Genomic DNA, 18,289 nt, shown 5'->3' with positions numbered 1-18,289 from the left:
TCGTAAATTTTTAACCCCCCCCGACTACTACCATTTTGTTACTGATGAGCATAAAGTAAATGTGGCCAAATTTTCATTTGCGACTTTCAGTTAAATAATCATTTTATACAGCAGTCAGGCACAGTCGGATAGGCGTGGCTTGGGGTGCGCAAAGCCCCGCCGCCGACACGCCTATCCTCGCTTTGAGCGCTGGGTCCGCTGTGTAGGAAGACACAGAGGTCCACATCGCATCTACAGCGCATGTGACCCTCCCTGCCAGCTCTGACGTGCTGTATTGGACAGGGGGAGTGAGCGCTTGCTCCCGCTGTCCAATATAGCACGTCAGAGCTAACAGGGAGGGGCTCATGCGCTGTGGACTGCTGAGTATTACTACACAGCAGACTCTGTGCTGAAAGCGAGGATAAGCGTATCGGCGGCGGGGCTTTGCGGACCCTGAGCCACGCCTATGCGACTGTGCCTGACTGCTGCATAAAATTATTATTTAACTGAAAATCGCCAATAAAGGTATGGCCACATTTACTTTATGCTCATCAGTAACTAAATGGTAGTAGTCTGGGGGGGGGGGGAGGGTTAAAAATTGACAACAATTGCACTTTAAGGGTCTATTCACACGTACAGTATTCTGCGCAGATTTGATGCGCAGGATTTGAAGCTGTACTTAGTCATTCAGTTTACATTGAAATCTGCAGCAGAAAATCCTGCGCATCAAATCTGCACAGAATACTGTGTGTGTGAATAGACCATAAACCCTACAATAGTTTCTACAAGTCAGCGAGACGCAAACAAAAACTTCGGCAGAATGTATTTGTCATCTAGGTGGGTACTGTATGATGTTTCCTGGTGTTAATGATTCAGTGTCTAGGGAAACCTGACCACGGGAAAGTTGAATGAGAGGTTAGGCCACTATATGCACAGAAGATTACTTTTACATTCTTAACATTTTCAGGAAAACACACTGATGTAGACTCATACCCCTCATTTTTCATCTCCCATCAAGGGTGATCTTAGGAAATAGGGTCTTTCCCCATGTGATGTAGAGTCAACAGTAAATTGATAAAATGATTACGTGATCCATCATAAATTCGGCATTCTGCCATTAAAAATGGAAAAAAAACTGTCAATTTAAAGCAAAGTAATAAAAAGTGTTATAATACTACACACAGACATACATATATTCCTTACTTCCACATGCTCTGTCATTTGTAGAGTATTTTCTATATTACCCCACAAATATTTTTTTGTCAACACATTATATTGGGAAATAAAACCCTTTTATTACTAAGAGCTCTAGTAGTATTAGTTTGTTATTGTTGGAATATTGTTCTCTACATATGAGATATATGGGAATAGCTAGCAGTGCTAGGGTCTATACCTTCTATTGACGTAAATTTGTAAATGACTTCAATAAAAAAAATCTTAATCCTTACAGTACTTATCAGCTGCTGAAGTTGAGTTGTTCTTTTCTTTCTGACAACAGTGCTCTCTTCTGACACGTCCGCTTGTTTCAGGAACTGCCCGAAGCATTAAAGGTTTGCTATTGGGATTCGCTCCTACTCTGGAAAGTTCCTGAGACAGACAGAGGTGTCAGCAGGGAGCACTGTTGTCAGACAGAAAAACAACTCAACTTCAGCAGCTGATAACTACTGGAAGGATTAGGAATTTTTTAATAGAAGGCATTTACAAATCTGTTTAACTTTCTGGAGTCAGTTGATTAAAACATTTTTCTTTTCCTGGAATACCCCTTTAAAGCAAAGGATATTTCAAGTGTGTTGAAAAATGAAAGTATCCAGGTGTGAATACGATGTGCTCCGGGATTGATGCTTGGTTGGCGTCCCCACTTTTTATAATTATATTGTGGCTTCCTACTAAAGTGAAAAAAGCTGATGCAATGTGCGCTGTGCATTGCCCCGAATGCATTTGTGAATACTATGTTTGAATGGGACGTATGCTGATAGCTTTGTAATGTGATTTGCTATAGAGAGGGCTGGAATGGTAGAGATTGTATAACACAGAAGTAGGTGAAAGTTGACAGTGTGTTACGCGTATTTCATATTTGTACATGACGTTCTGTTGATGTTTTTTTTACTTCTTTTCTAGGTAAGCGAAGCTGTGTTTAACCAGTCATGTGCTGCCTGGGGATCATAGGGAAAGGAATTTACATCTCAAAATAGCCACATAAGGGTGCGTTCACACGTGCGTATTTTTGCTGCAGATATGCTGCAGATTTGCTTCTGCAGATTTTGCTGCCCATTAAAGTCAATGGGCAGCAAAATCTGCAGCAGCAAGATGTGCAGGAGATCTGCAGCAAAAATATGCACATGTGAACGCACCCTATAATCACATTTTTTCTCCATTGTGTATATTTGTAATGTTATCCAATAGTAAGAAGGACCTGAGAATAAGACATGAGGGTGGATGACCCTTTTTTCTTATGAAGGAGTCTTTGCTTAAAACTGCTCGGACTTGTTGAAAAAAAAATCCATATCATGATTCACTACAACTATTTATACAACTGATCTTAAAGTGATATAGGGACCTTTGGGCCCTATCAGGATCCATGTGCTATTGCATTATCTACACTCCTAAAGCTTCACCTGTGCTATAAGCTCAATGGTGATGTACAGTATATACTCGAGTATAAGCCGAGTTTTTCAGCACGATTTTTCGTGCTGAAAACGCCCCCCTCGGCTTATACTCGAGGGAACTCTCCGCCTGTCAATCCCTTCATCAGTGGTCTTCAACCTGCGGACCTCCGGATGTTGCAAAACTACAACTCCCAGCATGCCCGGACAGCCATCGGCTGTCCGGGCATGCTGGGTGTTGTAGTTTTGAAACTTCTGAAGGTCCGCAGGTTGAAGACCACATAACACATAGAATAATATATGTTACACATCCTATTATTCAATATGTTACACATCCACACCTTTCATCATATATTATTCTATGCATTTTTATGCTGGGGATCGCCCTTAGCAACGGATGACAAGCGCAGGATCTGCTCCCCCAGAATAAATGCACAACTGCATTTTGGGTTGAGCATTTCCTGCCATTTGAAACCACATTTGTTCTTGTTGTTCAAATCTTATACTTGGAGGTATACAAACTCCAAATCTAATGCGCCTTAATCACTATTATAGGCAGCATTTTTGTGCACCTGTGAGGCGGACAACATATCAGCCTACTTGGGTGGGGCTCATAGCCTTCCTCCCTCCTCCCATTGTATGTGTGCCCAGTCACACTGGAGGGTACCTGGGAGGAGGCTGTGAGTTGGACCTAATGCCGCTGTAATTGCCCACTGGCCCCTGGTATTGCCCATACGGCACAGGTAGGTTTAGTGTTAGGTCCCGTGCCACTTGAGAAACCTTGGCATTGGTGTGCGGGCTCAGGTATGTCTTTCATATAAGGATATACTGGCGAATGTCTCAATTTTAACATCAGTTTGAGGGTTAGCCTTATGTCACTGTTTACATCTACCACCTAAACCTATTATTTATATTAAAGCCACATCAAGGCAGGGAAGGGATTTTTTAGGGGCTTAGTTTCTTCGTAAAACCAAAAGACATAAACAATTACTGATGCACTTCAAAATGTTTAATTACTTATGGTCTATTAAAGGATGTATGAAAAAGGATGTATGAAAAATTTTTGTGTAGGTTATCAGAACATGTCTGGAGTTTCTGAATTGCTAAAAGAAAAAGGGTCTCTGAATTCTATCATGATCTGGCATCGTATTAATCACACATTAGAGCTTGTATTTCTCGTCACTGTTTCAAACAACTTTTCTCTATGTAATTCCTTACATATTTATAAATCACTTCACTTACCAATGAAGACCCTAAAATCGTGGCCGCTAGGCGTCCCTATTCTTTTGCACTCTATGTCCACTATCTGTTGTATGGGAATTTTTGTTTCTAGTAAGAGACAAACCCAGGAAAAAAATTACAGGAAGTTGAGGTGGGGCTTAGCATGTCCTGTGTGCAGGAGTGGAAGAACGCCTGCTATAGCCTTGGCTGTCTTTATGCAAGCTGAGCAATTATACCTGCCAAAGATGATTAACAGAAGTAAATTAAGACTTTCCTCTCATCTCATCCCATATAAAGACCAAGACATCTGTTTTATGTGTATATACCAGTCTACCTACTGCTGTATGTTCACAGTACTGTAGAGTATTTCCCCTCTCCTCCCAGCAGCAGCAACTAGTGTAAGCCCCTTCATTGCTAATGCTGTTTTTTTCATTTCTGATCACAAAACACCTTGTAAAGCCAGTTCATCTGTAATCCCTTCCTCCTCCACATGCCATCTATAGTACTGTACTGTTTAAATCACCCCAGCACAGAGTCAACCTGTTCAGTGCACTTGGCAGCATTGCAGTAAGGACTGAGGGTTGTTCTGTGATTGAGTAGGCAACTAAGAGTGGAAATGCCTGTGTGTGTCCTACTGGCACACAGCCTTGGTTCTGCCCCCTGAAATTTACAGTGTGTGCACCATAGAGGGGGCTCTCAGTGGTTTAATAACAGCAGTGAGATCATTAAAACCATATCACCACTCTGAAGGGTTAATCTAAGAAAAAACTTGCTTTTGTTTAAAAAAATCTTTTGACAACAGAAAACATTTCACGTTGAAGACTCATCAAAACCTGTGTAGAGGAAGAGTGGTGCAGTTGACCACCGAAACTAGTCAGATTACCGTATTTTTCGCTGTATAAGACGCACTTTTTCTTCCCCAAAACTGGGGGGGAAAAGTCGGTGCGTCTTATACGGCGAATACACCCCTATCGCGGCAGTCCCTGCGGCCATCAACGGCCGGGACCCGCAGCTAATACAGGACATCACCGATCGCGGTGATGCCCTGTATTAACCCTTCAGACGCGGCGATCAAAGCTGACCACCGCATCTGAAGGGAAAGTGACACTGACCCGGCTGTTCAGTCGGGCTTTTCGGCACCGCTGCGATCTCACCGCGGCGGTCCCGAACAGCCCGACTGAATAGCCAGGTTAGTGCTTACAGGACACCGGGGGGACCTTACCTGTCTCCTCGGTGTCTTCTCCGTTCAGGGATCCCCTGTATGCCGGCGCTCTCCTTCCTCGTCATCACGTTGTCGGGTACGTGCGTCGGCGTGCGTAATGACATGATGGCGGCGACGGAGAGCGAGGATACCTGTCCGGCAGCAGAGACGTTCCAGAGCGACGGGGACACAGCGACAGCGATGGAGCGACATGCAGGGCAGCGGTGACGGGTCCGGAGCGGCGGGGACACGTGAGTATTACCTCCTATGTAGTGGTCTTCAATCTGCAGACCTCCAGATGTTGCAAAACTACAACTCCCAGCATGCCTGGACAGCCAACGGCTGTCCGGGCATGCTGGGAGTTGTAGTTTTGCAACATCTGGAGGTCCGCAGGTTGAAGACCACTATTGGGTTCAAAATCTTTATTTTTTTAGATTTTGCCCCTAAAAATTGGGTGCATCTAATACGACGGTGCGTCCTATAGGGCGAAAAATACGGTACTTCTTTCATTTTTCAGAGGCATTTTTATACATTTTAGAAGAAATCTGATCGGTTGCTATGGGCTACTGCACTACTTTTACTCTACACAGGTTTTGATAAATGTCACTTTTGCTGTTTCTTTGAGTTGACATAAGTTTTTGCATTTGAGATATTTGAGTTGCTTTATGACAAAACAATGGCGGCGGCAGCACTCGGATAAACGCAAAAGCAGGTGGTTTTGTTTCATTTCAGATACAGAGACATGCAACATTTCAGCTACCCATGCAGATTTTTTTCAACCATGCTTAAAAAAGGAGCTGAAAAGTTGCATATCTGTTTTTAAAAATGGAATAAAACCACCTGCTTTTGCATTTATCTGTGTGCTGCAGCCGCCTTTGTTTGTGGATCTACATTTGGGCCTTAGACCAAGCCATCTGGACTGCATGCACCACCTTACTTCTGAAACTTGATGTGCTGCTCTTCTCATTACTTGCTGTATTGAGTTGCACTATGGATATTGCATTTTAGAACAGCATAGACAGCAAAGAACGGCAACCTTGCCAAATCCAAACACTTCAATAGAGACTTCCCAAGGCGTAAAACAAATGGTAAGAGATCAAAATACACTAACCCTTATGAATGCCTTCATTCATTTGAATTGTTAAAAGATCTTGCTCTAAGATATAAAGCACTTGAAGAACTTTCCATCCTTTATTATAGTTACAAGACAGAACTTACACAGTACTCGAAGCAGACAAATCAATTAGGTGATCTGTTTCCATAGTACTCACAATAAAAGCCTGGTGAAAAGGAACGGGAATGTATTAGAACTAGGGATGTGGAGGAAAGACAAAGCAGCAAACCAAGTGGATAATACAGGGGCATATAGGTTAGAGAGGGGTCAGAATTAGAAGGTTAAGAGTAGAGGATCAGGAGATCCATGTGTTACAAACCAGCAGTGAAAACAAATGTACCCACAATAACTCAATAAATCAGATTACTGATATTAAATATGTAAAACTAAAAGGCAACATAAAGTATATGTTTACAAATGCCAGAAGTCTAGCAAGCAAAATGGGGAAGCTTAAAGGGGTAGTCCAGTGGTGAAAAACGTATCCCCCATCCTAAGGATAGGGGATAAGTTTGAGATCGTGGGGGTCCGACCACTGGGGCCCCCTGCGATCTCTCTGTACGGGGGCCAGGCTCTCCAGCCAGATAGCGGGTGTCAACCCCCGCACGAAGCGGCGGCCGACACGCCCCCTCAATACATCTCAATGGCAGAGCCGGAGATTGCCGAAGGCAGCGCTTCGGCTCTGCCATAGAGTTGTATTGAGGGGGCGTATCGGTAGCCGCTTCGTGTGGAGGTTGACACGCCCCTTCCCGCTGGCTGTCGGGGCTCCGTACAGGAGATCGCAGGGGGCCCCAGTGGTCGGACCCACCGCGATCTGCAACTTATCCCCTATCCTTAGGATAGGGGATAAGTTGTTCACCACTGAGTCACCACTGGACTACTCCTTTAACCTCCTAAGGTCCTGTTCCCACAGTTTGAAGGGGAGCGTGCTTCATACCAGGTGGGTCCTGATTGCTATTAGCAGCCAGGACCCACGGTTAATGTCAGACATCATTAATTGGGCCGATGCCCGGCATTAACCCTTTAGATGCTGCTGTTAAAGTTTATTTTGGCGTCTAAATGCGAGATTTAACATTGCCGGTTAGCTCAGGGAGCTTATCGAGACATCGGCAGCGAAATTGCGGAGTCCTAATCAGAAATCAGCTCCTTGACATTCGATCGGTCCTCTAATGCTCCAGGAAGCATCAGCAGAATAGAGCAGCAGAGCACCGATAACACTGATCAATGCAGAGCTTTGGCTCAGCATTGAACAGTATATACAATCACAAGGTTGCATGTTATAGCTCCCTATGGGGACTTAAAAAAAAAAGAAGTAAAAAGTGTAAAAAAAAATTGTTAATAAAAGTGAATTAAACTAAAAACCGAAAAACTGCAGATCAAGGTGCAAAAAATTTGCCCTCATATAGCCCCATATGTGAAAAAATAGAAAAGTTATAGGAGTCAGAAGAGGACAATTTTAAGCATGCTCATTTTGGGTCATGTAGTGATAATTTTATAATTTGTTTCATTATAGATTTTGTTATGAAATTATTGATGTCATTACAAATTCCAATTTGTGGCACAAAAAACAAGCCCTCATATAGGTCTGTAGGTGGAAAATTTAAAGCGTTATGATTTTTTGAAGGAGTGGAGGAAAAAACGAAAGTGCAAAAAAAAAAATTGGCTGGTCCTAAAGGAGTGCTGTAGTGCATGACAACTTATTCCCTATCCAAAGAATAGGGGATAAGTGTCTAATCATGGGAGGTCTGACTACTCGGACCCCCCGCAATCTTCTGCGCTGCACCCCAGCTCAGGAGGGGACCCTGCATTAAGCGGCAGCCAACATGCCCCCTCCATGTATCTATGGGAGAGCCGGAGATAGCCGAACGCTGTATCTTCAACTCTCTCATAGAGAGACATGGAGGGGGCGTGTCGGCCGACGCTTCATGCGGGGGTCAACACATTTCGCTCCTGTGGAGAGCCATGGTACAGTGCGCAAAATCACACCACACTACAGCACTTTTTTAAGGCCTTTATACTAGAGAAACACATTGATATAGTTGGGTACACTGTGAGACATGGCTGACTCCTCACATGACTGGGCTGTCAATCTGCAGGGGTTTACACTGTTTTGCAGGGATAGGGTAAACAAGAAAGGTGGTGGAGCATGTCTGTATGTTAGAACCGGTAAGAAAGTTAGTCACTGGGGGAGATTTATTAAAACCCGTGCAAAGGAAAAGTTGCCCAGTTGCCCATAGCAACCAATCAGATTGCTTCTTTCATTTTGCAGAGGCCTTGTTAAAAATGAAAGCAGCTATTTGATTGGTTGCTATGGGCAACTGTGCAACTTTTCCACTGGACAGGTTTTGATAAATCTCCCCTGTGAACAATGCCATTGTGAGTAATAAATGTGGAATCCTTGTGGGTAGAGGTAAACAACAACCCCCAACACCAGGAGATAGAGGGTCAGCTGCATACACAAATAGAGAGAACTGCCCGGGCAGGTACAGTGGTAATAATGGGAGATTTTAACTATCCAGATATAGATTGGGTTCCGGGGTGTGCTAAACCTGCAAAGGGGAGGCAATTCCTAAATTTATTGCAGGATAATTTTATGGGCCAGTTTGTGGAGGATCCAACAAGAAGTGATGCTCTGTTGGATCTGGTCATTTCTAACAATGCAGAGCTTGTTGGGAATGTAACTGTGCGGGAAAACCTTGGTGTGGGTACGTTCACACGCACGGATTTTTGCAGTGTATTTAGCTGTGGATCCACTGGTGAAGGCCCTGCTCTATGCTGGCTTTACATGTGCCTGCTGGTAGCAGCAATACGCCGCTATGAGCAGACACACTGCAGCGATGTGCGCGGCATACTCGCACATCGCGGCCGCTTTCCCTGCTCTGAGCTAGGCAGAGAGCTCCCTCGATGTGCGAGTATACTGCGACTCTCACATCGCAGTGTGCCTGCTGGTAGCGGCATATTGCCACTACGAGCAGGCACATGTAAAGCCAGCATAGAGCGGGCCTTCACCAGCGGATCTGCAGCGTAAAATACGATGAAAATCTGCACGTGTGAACGTACCCTAATAGCGACCACAATATAGTTAGTTTGGTCTGAAAGTGTAGAAAATAAAGACATGTTGGAAGGGCAAAAACATATAATTTTAAAAAGGCTAATTTTTCCAGGCTAAGAGCTGCACTACAGGACATAGAGTTGGAGGAGGTGTACATGACGAGCCGCAAAATGGCTGCTGAATATATATAAGGCTGTGACACAGAATAACTATACTGCTCAATATATCCCTATAGGGAACAAGTATAAACAATTAAAGCGCAACTGTCATGAAATTTTGGTGCAATAACCCGCACACAGCCTTTGTACTTTGTACTGTATAGCAATATTTTTACCTGAAATTTGGCGGCTTTCATGACTGCAAAAAATGCTCTTATTCAAAGCCACTGACGGTCGGATAGGCGTGGCACGAGGTACGTCTACCCTACCCCATATGTCAGTGCTGGGACCGCTGTGTGATTGACACACATGTCCCAGCGCATGCGCCCTTCAGCTAATCTAACCTGCGTGCTGCTGTGTGTCATCCAGCAAGCACTCGCTCCCGCCGCCGTCTTCCTCCTCAGTGCGCCTGCGCATAGCAGCGCACAATCAAGTTAGTTCTCGATACTAGGTGCAGAGAGGAAGCACGCTCTCTGCACCTAGCACTGCGCAGGCGCACTGAGGAAGATGATGGCTGGAGCGAGCACTTGCTGGATGACACACAGCGATGCGCAGGTTAGATTACCTAAAGGGCGCATGCACTGGGACCTGTGTGTCAATCACACAGCGGTCCCAGCGCTGACATACGGGGTAGGCGTGGGGGTGGGCGTGGCGGCGGCGGGGCATCGTGTACCTCGCGCCACGCCTATCCGACCATCAGTGGCTTTGAATAAAAGCATTTTTTGCAGTCATGAAAGACTGCAAATTTTTGGTAAAAATATTGCTATACCCACCACCTGCACACAGTTGCGCTTTAAACAAAATTCTACATGGCCTACAAGTAAAGTAAAGAGGCACTAAACAATAAAAATTGCATTTAATAAAATACATATCAGAGGGGTCAGCTTTAGCCTTTAAAATCTGTAAAAGTTGAATAAAAACTGCAAAAATCACAATGAAAGACAAGAGACCAAAGAAAAAAAAACAAATCCACAAATTGCTAAAAGGGTAGGGTGAAACACAATGCATCCACAGCATATTTGACGCTGCAGAATGCGCTGCCAGCAGTCACAGAGCGAGATCTCTATTCCCTGTAGCTACCCGGCCATAGCAGCATTGCTCTGTGATTGCCGGCAGCATAACCGCAGCGTCAAATAGGCTGGGGATGTGCTGTGCGTGACCCTGCCCTTAATATATAAGTGCAAAATAAAATAAAATAAAACAGACAAAAAAACATTGCCAGAGCATGTAGGACCCCTATATATTGATAAGAGAAAGCAGATCTACTGAATAGTTTATTTTTTTTAAATGAAAGAAGCGATCCTCTACACAGGTTTTGACATGCGGAAGTGACATAATCATTAGCTGCAGGAAGGTGATGGGTCCACCCCACCAGTTATAGGTTCATAATATAGAAGAGACTTTACCAATTGGTAAAATCTAAAATAGAATCTCTTTTTCAATATCAGATCAGACAAAATGGTTGCTGTGGGCAACAACTCTACATTTTATTAATATATTTCTGTAATGTCCCAGAACTGTATTTCATACTGTACCTTGTGTGCTGGGTCCCCAAGGTCAGAGTTCCTTAGTACCGTTGGGGGCCGCTTTCTGAGATAACCCCTAGTCACCTCTTCATTCTTTAATTTTGTGTGTTACATATCTATAATTAGTGTAAATGTATTTATCTAGTGTCTGCAGGACCTTAGGTCACATGACTAATGTTTCTACTGTGACCTTCCAGGTCACGTGGGTAGTCACATTTTCTACCATAATCCCTTGTGTAAAGGACTGACAGTTGGGATTAACCAATCAGCTCAAGGCCAGCTGTGAGTTACTAAATCAAATCCCCGCTGAAGCTTGCATGACTGCTGGACCTAAAACCAATCCCCTAAATCCAGCGGAACAGCATAAATCAATATCCAGAGCTTATGCTCACAAGGTCCCGACTGTTCCTGTTTTACCTCTGCATAAAATCTGCAGTAAAGTTTCCTACAGTTTTCTGAATCTCCGGTTGTGGACAATCATTTATTCCTCCCTATTGTTCTTGGGACGGGTGGCGATAGGACGAGTATATATTGAGGAGCCCCCACCCTGGCGTCACGACAGTTAAGGGTTAAATCAGCACCCTTTCATCACTGCACAGCTACACCCCATATACCCTATACCCCCACAAACTTACCACATAGCTTTTTGGCGTCTTACGAACAGGATACGGGTGTGTGCCTACAGCTGTTGCCACCATTAACAGAGTACTCCCCCCATGTAAAGAACTTTATTCATGTACTGGGTATCTCATTCAAGTGTATGGGACTGTGTTGTTGGTACGGTGTGCACGAAAAGTAAGGGGGGAGGCGAAAAAGACAGCAGAGTTGCAAGCCTTATCAAGCCGATCCTGAAACTCCGCCCACCGAGGTCTCCAGAGCCGTGGCGGCTATTTTGGTGGACCCTCAACCAGAAGACCTCAGAAAGGCGCAGCTAGAGTGGCAAAAAAACGCAGAGTGCGCCGGCAGGTGAAAATTCTTAAAGAGCCAGCGCACTGTAAAGCTCTAAGGCGCCAGATCGCTATGCTGAGATCCTGCATCAGCTCATTCCAGCTGCCGATCATCGCACTCAAGTTTCAGCTCAACGCACTCCAGTTCCAGGTCACCGCTCTCAAGTTCGAGATTACTGCTCTCAAGCTCCAGATTAGAGAACAGCTGCATTACCTAAGGAGTGCTGCATTCTCAAGATTTATTTAAAGGGCCAGCACCTTGAACCAACATTTCAGACCCTACAGCATCAATGCTACCTCCGGGACCTGCTCTACCTCCACCACCTGCCAAGCAAGATGGTGGTGCTCCGGTGGTCTCATCAGCGGGGCCACCACAGCAAGCAAGACAAAATCAAGCTGATTTATTTCCAGCTTCTCCATTCCTCTCAGGAGCTCCAGTTGCCACACCTGTCTTTTTGGGAAATCCAGTTCTTCCCAACTACAATGGGGATCCCTTTACATTGAGGGACTTCAAAGAGAAGATTCAAAGTCTTTTTGTTTTTTATTCTTTTCCCCCTAACCAACAGGTGCGGTTGCTTATGGGACAGCTACAGGGGCCTGCACTGGAGGAGGTCCGCACCTGGCCGGCAGCCGACAAGGCTACAGTGGAGAAAATCTTTGAGGGGCTTTACCAAGTGTTCGAGTCTCATTTCCCCTCTGGGGTACGTCTAAGACTATATGAGCGACGTCAGAAGCCAGGTGAGACTCTTCGGGCATATGCTGTGGCATTACAGAATGCTTTGGAAACGGTGCAAAAATTAGATGGCATTACGCCAGAGCAGGGTAACAAATTGCTGATGGACCGGTTCATAGATGGGGCACAGAATAAATGGGATAAGGCCCAACTTAGGATGCTGGTGGTGCAGAATCCCGATATGCCTTTCCCAACCTTTAAGAGACTAGCTATAAAGTTTATTGGGGGAGATTTATCAAAGGATTTAGACTGGTTTTTCTTGTCTAAATTTGTCTCACAGAAAGTCGCAGTCTAAATATGTGCGACTTTTCTGCGACTTTTGCTCTAGAGGATTTTTAGAACATGATGCATGCAAGTCTATTTTAGACTGAAATGCATTGAAAAATGCATTGGTGCTGAATTTATCAAAAGCGACTTTTCAGCGACAAGTCGCATAGGCTGAAAGTACGCTGAAATGTCAGACCATGTTGGAGCAGGTTTAAATATAGACTAAACCATAGATCATGCAGTCTGTGCACAGAATTTATCAAGAGCTGTGCGCCATTTGATAAATTAGGTGCACAATAGACCAGACTAACCCTCTATAGTTTGGTCTATATTGATGCGGGACATAGAGAACTTTGATAAATATCCCCCATTGAGTCAGGGCCCGAGGCAGAGGAAATTAGTGCTCCTTCTGCTGAGGCCCTGGGAGCCTCAGTACAACCAGTACCCCTTCCACAACCTATTCCTGCACCTACCCCCACTAGTTCCTGGACTGACGACCTACAGAATGTACAACAGGATATAGAGCATTTGACTAAAGCTTTCAAAGAGATGGTGGGCAGGTCTGACCCCTCTAGGCCTGATACGCTGACACCTAAAAAGCCTGCCCCTCGTCCTGTTAATCCACCCAATGCTTCCCCTGTGAGACCACCTGGGACTCAGCGGCCTATCTGTAGTTTTTGTAAATAGACTGGACACTGGAAGAGTCAATGCTGGGCTTTAAACGGGCGTCCCCTGGGGTCGATGACCGCACCCCAGGAGTAACTACTGAAGGTCCAGAATTAACCAACACTAAGACAGGTTTCTCGATGTATGTTGCCCCTTTCCCTTATGTGAAAATTGTAGTTGAGGGGTCCAGCTAGAGGCCTTGATAGATACCGGGTCACAAGTGTCCACAATTCCTCAAGGGGTGTTTTATAAATATTGGGGGCCTCAAAGATTATGTGAACCCAATGATGTAGATTTTAGGGTGGTCGCGGGGAATGGGAAACCAGTACCCAGACATGGCTACTGGGAGCCCACAGTGCCGGTCGGGAGGCATGTTCTTCAAGGACAGGGTGTTATTGTTACTAATGTTAGTGATCAGCATGCATCCAAATTTATTTTAGGATTGAACATCATGAGACACTGTTTTGAGGAGGTTGTCCGTTTATTGCATGCATCTCTCCCTCACATGTCACCCTCAGGCCAGCGAGTGGTGCAACACCATCTAAGAACCCTTCAAACGGAACAGAAGTTCATCAACTGCCAAGGGAAGATCAGTCGAGTGAGAATACAAGATATATGGGCTGTAACCCTGCAACCGCAGACAGAGACTATTATTAGGTGCCGTGCCCGACCAGGGGTGAAGAATCAAGATTATCAGTCGTTATTGGAGCCCATTCAACTAGAGGACTACCCTCTAGTACATGCAGCCAGGAGTCTTGTGACTGTGAAGAACGGAAGAGTTCCGGATCGAGTGGTTAACAGATGGTTAATCAGGTGTTGCTACTAGGCTACCAAAGTATACTTCTGTGGCTCAGCTATATCACCTGGATTACAAGGATGTGGTGTCAAAGCCGAAAGAAGTTTGACAAGGGACTGCTCAGACTGCCCAGAGGGCCAACAAGGGCCATCCAGAACCCTGGTGGGCTCAGTTGCAGATCGGAGACGAAGACACTCCCAGAGACTAGGTCGGTGGGGTCATCCAAGTGGCCAAGCAATACCAAGAAGCCTTTAGTAAACACCCCACTGATTTTGGCCGGACCACGATGATCCAGCATCGGATTCTCACTGGCGATAGTCCCCCAATCAAAGAAAGACATCGCCCCGTGGCCCCGCGAATGTATCAGACGGTAAAGAAGATGTTACTGGAGATGAAGGAGGCTGACGTCATTCAGGAGAGCCAGAGTCCTTGGGCTGCTCCTTTGGTCCTCGTCAAGAAGAAGGATGGGACCATCCGCTTTTGTGTGGATTATAGAAAATTAAATGATGTCACCCACAAAGATGCCTACCCTCTCCCCAGGATAAAAGAATCGTTGACTGCTTTGGGCTCAGCTGCCTACTTTTCCACCCTAGACCTGACCAGTGGGTACTGGCAGGTGCCGATGGCGGAGGAAGATCGCGAGAAGATGGCGTTTGTGACCACGATGGGGCTCTTTGAATTTAAGAGCATGCCCTTTGGACTGTGCAACGCACCTGCCACCTTCCAACGCCTGATGGAATGATGCCTTGGGCACCTCAACTTCCAGAGTGTACTTCTGGATCTAGACAATGTCATTGTCGATTCCAGGACTTACCAAGAGCATTTGGACCATTTAAAGGAAGTCTTCCAAGTTCTCATACAGCATGGACTAAAGGTCAAGCCATCTAAGTGCCACCTACTGAAACCACGAGTTCACTATCTAGGACATGTTGTCAGTGCCGAGGGTGTGCAGCCCGACCCTGAAAAAGTGAGAGTTTTGAAGAACTGGCCCACGCCTCACACGGTGCGAGACATTAGAAGTTTCCTGGGGTTCGCTGGCTACTACAGGCGTTTCATCCCTCGTTTCGCCCAGATTGCTGGACCCCATACTGCTCTTCTGCGGGGTACCACGAAGGAGAATTACAATGGAAGACTCCCGATACAATGGGCGGAAGAACAAGAGACAGCATTCCTATCATTAACCCTTATTTGCTGAGCGTTTGAAAATATTGGAAGCAGGTTTGAAACCTCTTCCGAGACCTATTTTTTTTTTATCTCAGATGTCTGTTTTATTATTTCGCTGACTGACTTCAAACATCATTCAATAGGTATAATAGGTCAAACCTGCGGCCATCTATGTTTTTTTACTTCCTTTTATGTCAATTGTTTTAGTGTAAAAAAAGTAAATGTCAAAAATTATTAATTGTGTGGAGAGAATTTGGACTAAAATTAGATGTAGTAAAAAACTTCCCCTGGTCATATGCTTTCTAAATAAGATTAATATTTCTGCAATTGAAATTATGTGGAATGTCCACAGCAAGAAGAGTCATGTTATTTAAATTTTTCCAGTAAATCACAGATAGTGACCTGGATTTACTATTGTAAAAACCCACACTTTCTTGTCTTTTGAATGTTCACCCTTTTCCTGATGGATTTATCCTACCTAGACAATTCTGCTCAGAAACCAGAAAAGGTGTGTGACCCCAGTATTATTTTTTGCTTTCCTGATACAGTTCTTATAGGTTTCCTTACAGATCCTAGTGCATGTGGTGTGATTTATAAAAAAAACAAAAAACTTTTACATTTACATTAGTAAATCAGGGCCAATACTTTTGCCAGACATGTGCAATTCGTTTTGGACGTAATAATTTTTTGTCCAAATTTTCATATTTCGTACATTCAGATCAATCCGATTGTACGAAATATTTACAACCAAATGAATCCGAAATCCGAACAAAACGAATTGTACATGCTTAGGAAATTGTGAAAAACAAATTTTATTTTTGTTAAAACAAAATTCGTTTTCATCTAGAAGCAAGGGACCATTATAGGGAGTTACACTTGCTGCGATCTGTCTATTAATGCAGGTACTACAGCTCCCAGAAGTGTGCGCTCCATGTTGGGAGCAGTAGTACCTGCAGTAAGGGACAGATCACAGCGGATGTCACTTCTGACACCTGCTGCGATCCTCCTGAAGTGACTGTCGGGATCAGCTTTTCTCACCGCTACAGAGCCGGGAGAACAGCTGATCCTGAGCAGTAGATATACATCGTATATGCATCAAAAATGGCACTCCTGGGCCTAGGCGGTAACAGGCTGGCGTTATTTAGGCTGGGGAGGGCCAGTATCAATGGTCCTAGCTGTTACGCCGAGCGCTCCGGGTCCCCGCTCCTCCCCGGAGCGCTCGCTTCACTCTCCCCGCGGCAGCGCTCCGGTCACGTCCTCTGACCCGGGGCGCTGCGATTCCGCTGCCAGCCGGGATGCGATTCGCGATGCGGGTAGCGCCCGCTCGCGATGCGCACCCCGGCTCCCCTACCTGACTCGCTCTCCGTCTGTTCTGTCCCGGCGCGCGCGGCCCCGCTCCCTAGGGCGCGCGCGCGCCGGGTCTCTGCGATTTAAAGGGCCACTGCGCCGCTGATTGGCGCAGTGGTCCCAATCAGTGTGTTCACCTGTGCACTTCCCTATATCACCTCACTTCCCCTGCACTCCCTTGCCGGATCTTGTTGCCTTAGTGCCAGTGAAAGCGTTCCTTGTGTGTTCCTTGCCTGTGTTTCCAGACCTTCTGCCGTTGCCCCTGACTACGATCCTTGCTGCCTGCCCCGACCTTCTGCTACGTCCGACCTTGCTTTTGCCTACTCCCTTGTACCGCGCCTATCTTCAGCAGCCAGAGAGGTGAGCCGTTGCTAGTGGATACGACCTGGTCACTACCGCCGCAGCAAGACCATCCCGCTTTGCGGCGGGCTCTGGTGAAAACCAGTAGTGGCTTAGAACCGGTCCACTAGCACGGTCCACGCCAATCCCTCTCTGGCACAGAGGATCCACTACCTGCCAGCCGGCATCGTGACAGTAGATCCGGCCATGGATCCCGCTGAAGTTCCTCTGCCAGTTGTCGCTGACCTCACCACGGTGGTCGCCCAGCAGTCACAACAGATAGCGCAACAAGGCCAACAGCTGTCTCAACTGACCGTTATGCTACAACAGTTACTACCACAGCTTCAGCAGTCATCTCCTCCGCCAGCTCCTGCACCTCCTCCGCAGCGAGTGGCCGCTCCTGGGATACGCTTATCCTTGCCGGATAAATTTGATGGGGACTCTAAGTTTTGCCGTGGCTTTCTTTCCCAATGTTCCCTGCATCTGGAGATGATGTCGGACCTGTTTCCCACTGAAAGGTCTAAGGTGGCTTTCGTAGTCAGCCTTCTGTCCGGAAAAGCCCTGTCATGGGCCACACCGCTCTGGGACCGCAATGACCCTGTCACTGCCTCTGTACACTCCTTCTTCTCGGAAATCCGAAGTGTCTTTGAGGAACCTGCCCGAGCCTCTTCTGCTGAGACTGCCCTGTTGAACCTGGTCCAGGGTAATTCTTCCGTTGGCGAGTATGCCGTACAATTCCGTACTCTTGCTTCAGAATTGTCCTGGAATAATGAGGCCCTCTGCGCGACCTTCAAAAAAGGCCTATCCAGCAACATTAAAGATGTTCTGGCCGCATGAGAAATTCCTGCTAATCTACATGAACTTATTCACCTAGCCACTCGCATTGACATGCGTTTTTCCGAAAGGCGTCAGGAACTCCGCCAAGATATGGACTCTGTTCGCACGAGGCGTTTCTCCTCCTCGGCTCCTCTCTCCTCTGGTCCCCTGCAATCTGCTCCTGTGCCTCCCGCCGTGGAGGCTATGCAGGTCGACCGGTCTCGCCTGACACCTCAAGAGAGGACACGACGCCGTATGGAGAACCTCTGCCTGTACTGTGCTAGTACCGAACACTTCCTAAGAGATTGTCCTATCCGTCCTCCCCGCCTGGAAAGACGTACGCTGACTCCGCACAAAGGTGAG

The 18,289-nt window shown here is 46.0% G+C and overlaps 1 long non-coding RNA gene across 1 annotated transcript; it reads right to left on the bottom strand.

Annotated features, from left to right (window-relative positions):
* Window positions 1-974: 974 nt before the first annotated feature.
* LOC130358808 (uncharacterized) lies at window positions 975-11,121 on the bottom strand. Its single transcript, XR_008889654.1, has 4 exons — window positions 10,861-11,121; window positions 6,223-6,284; window positions 3,825-4,039; window positions 975-1,090 (listed from the first exon to the last, which is right to left on the bottom strand). It is a non-coding gene; the product is annotated as an uncharacterized LOC130358808 (long non-coding RNA).
* Between the last annotated feature and the right edge of the window lie 7,168 nt (window positions 11,122-18,289).

This window comes from Hyla sarda, chromosome 2 (genome assembly GCF_029499605.1).
Source record: "Hyla sarda isolate aHylSar1 chromosome 2, aHylSar1.hap1, whole genome shotgun sequence".
Lineage (NCBI taxonomy): Eukaryota > Metazoa > Chordata > Amphibia > Anura > Hylidae > Hyla > Hyla sarda.
This window is presented reverse-complemented; position numbering and strand designations above follow the sequence as displayed.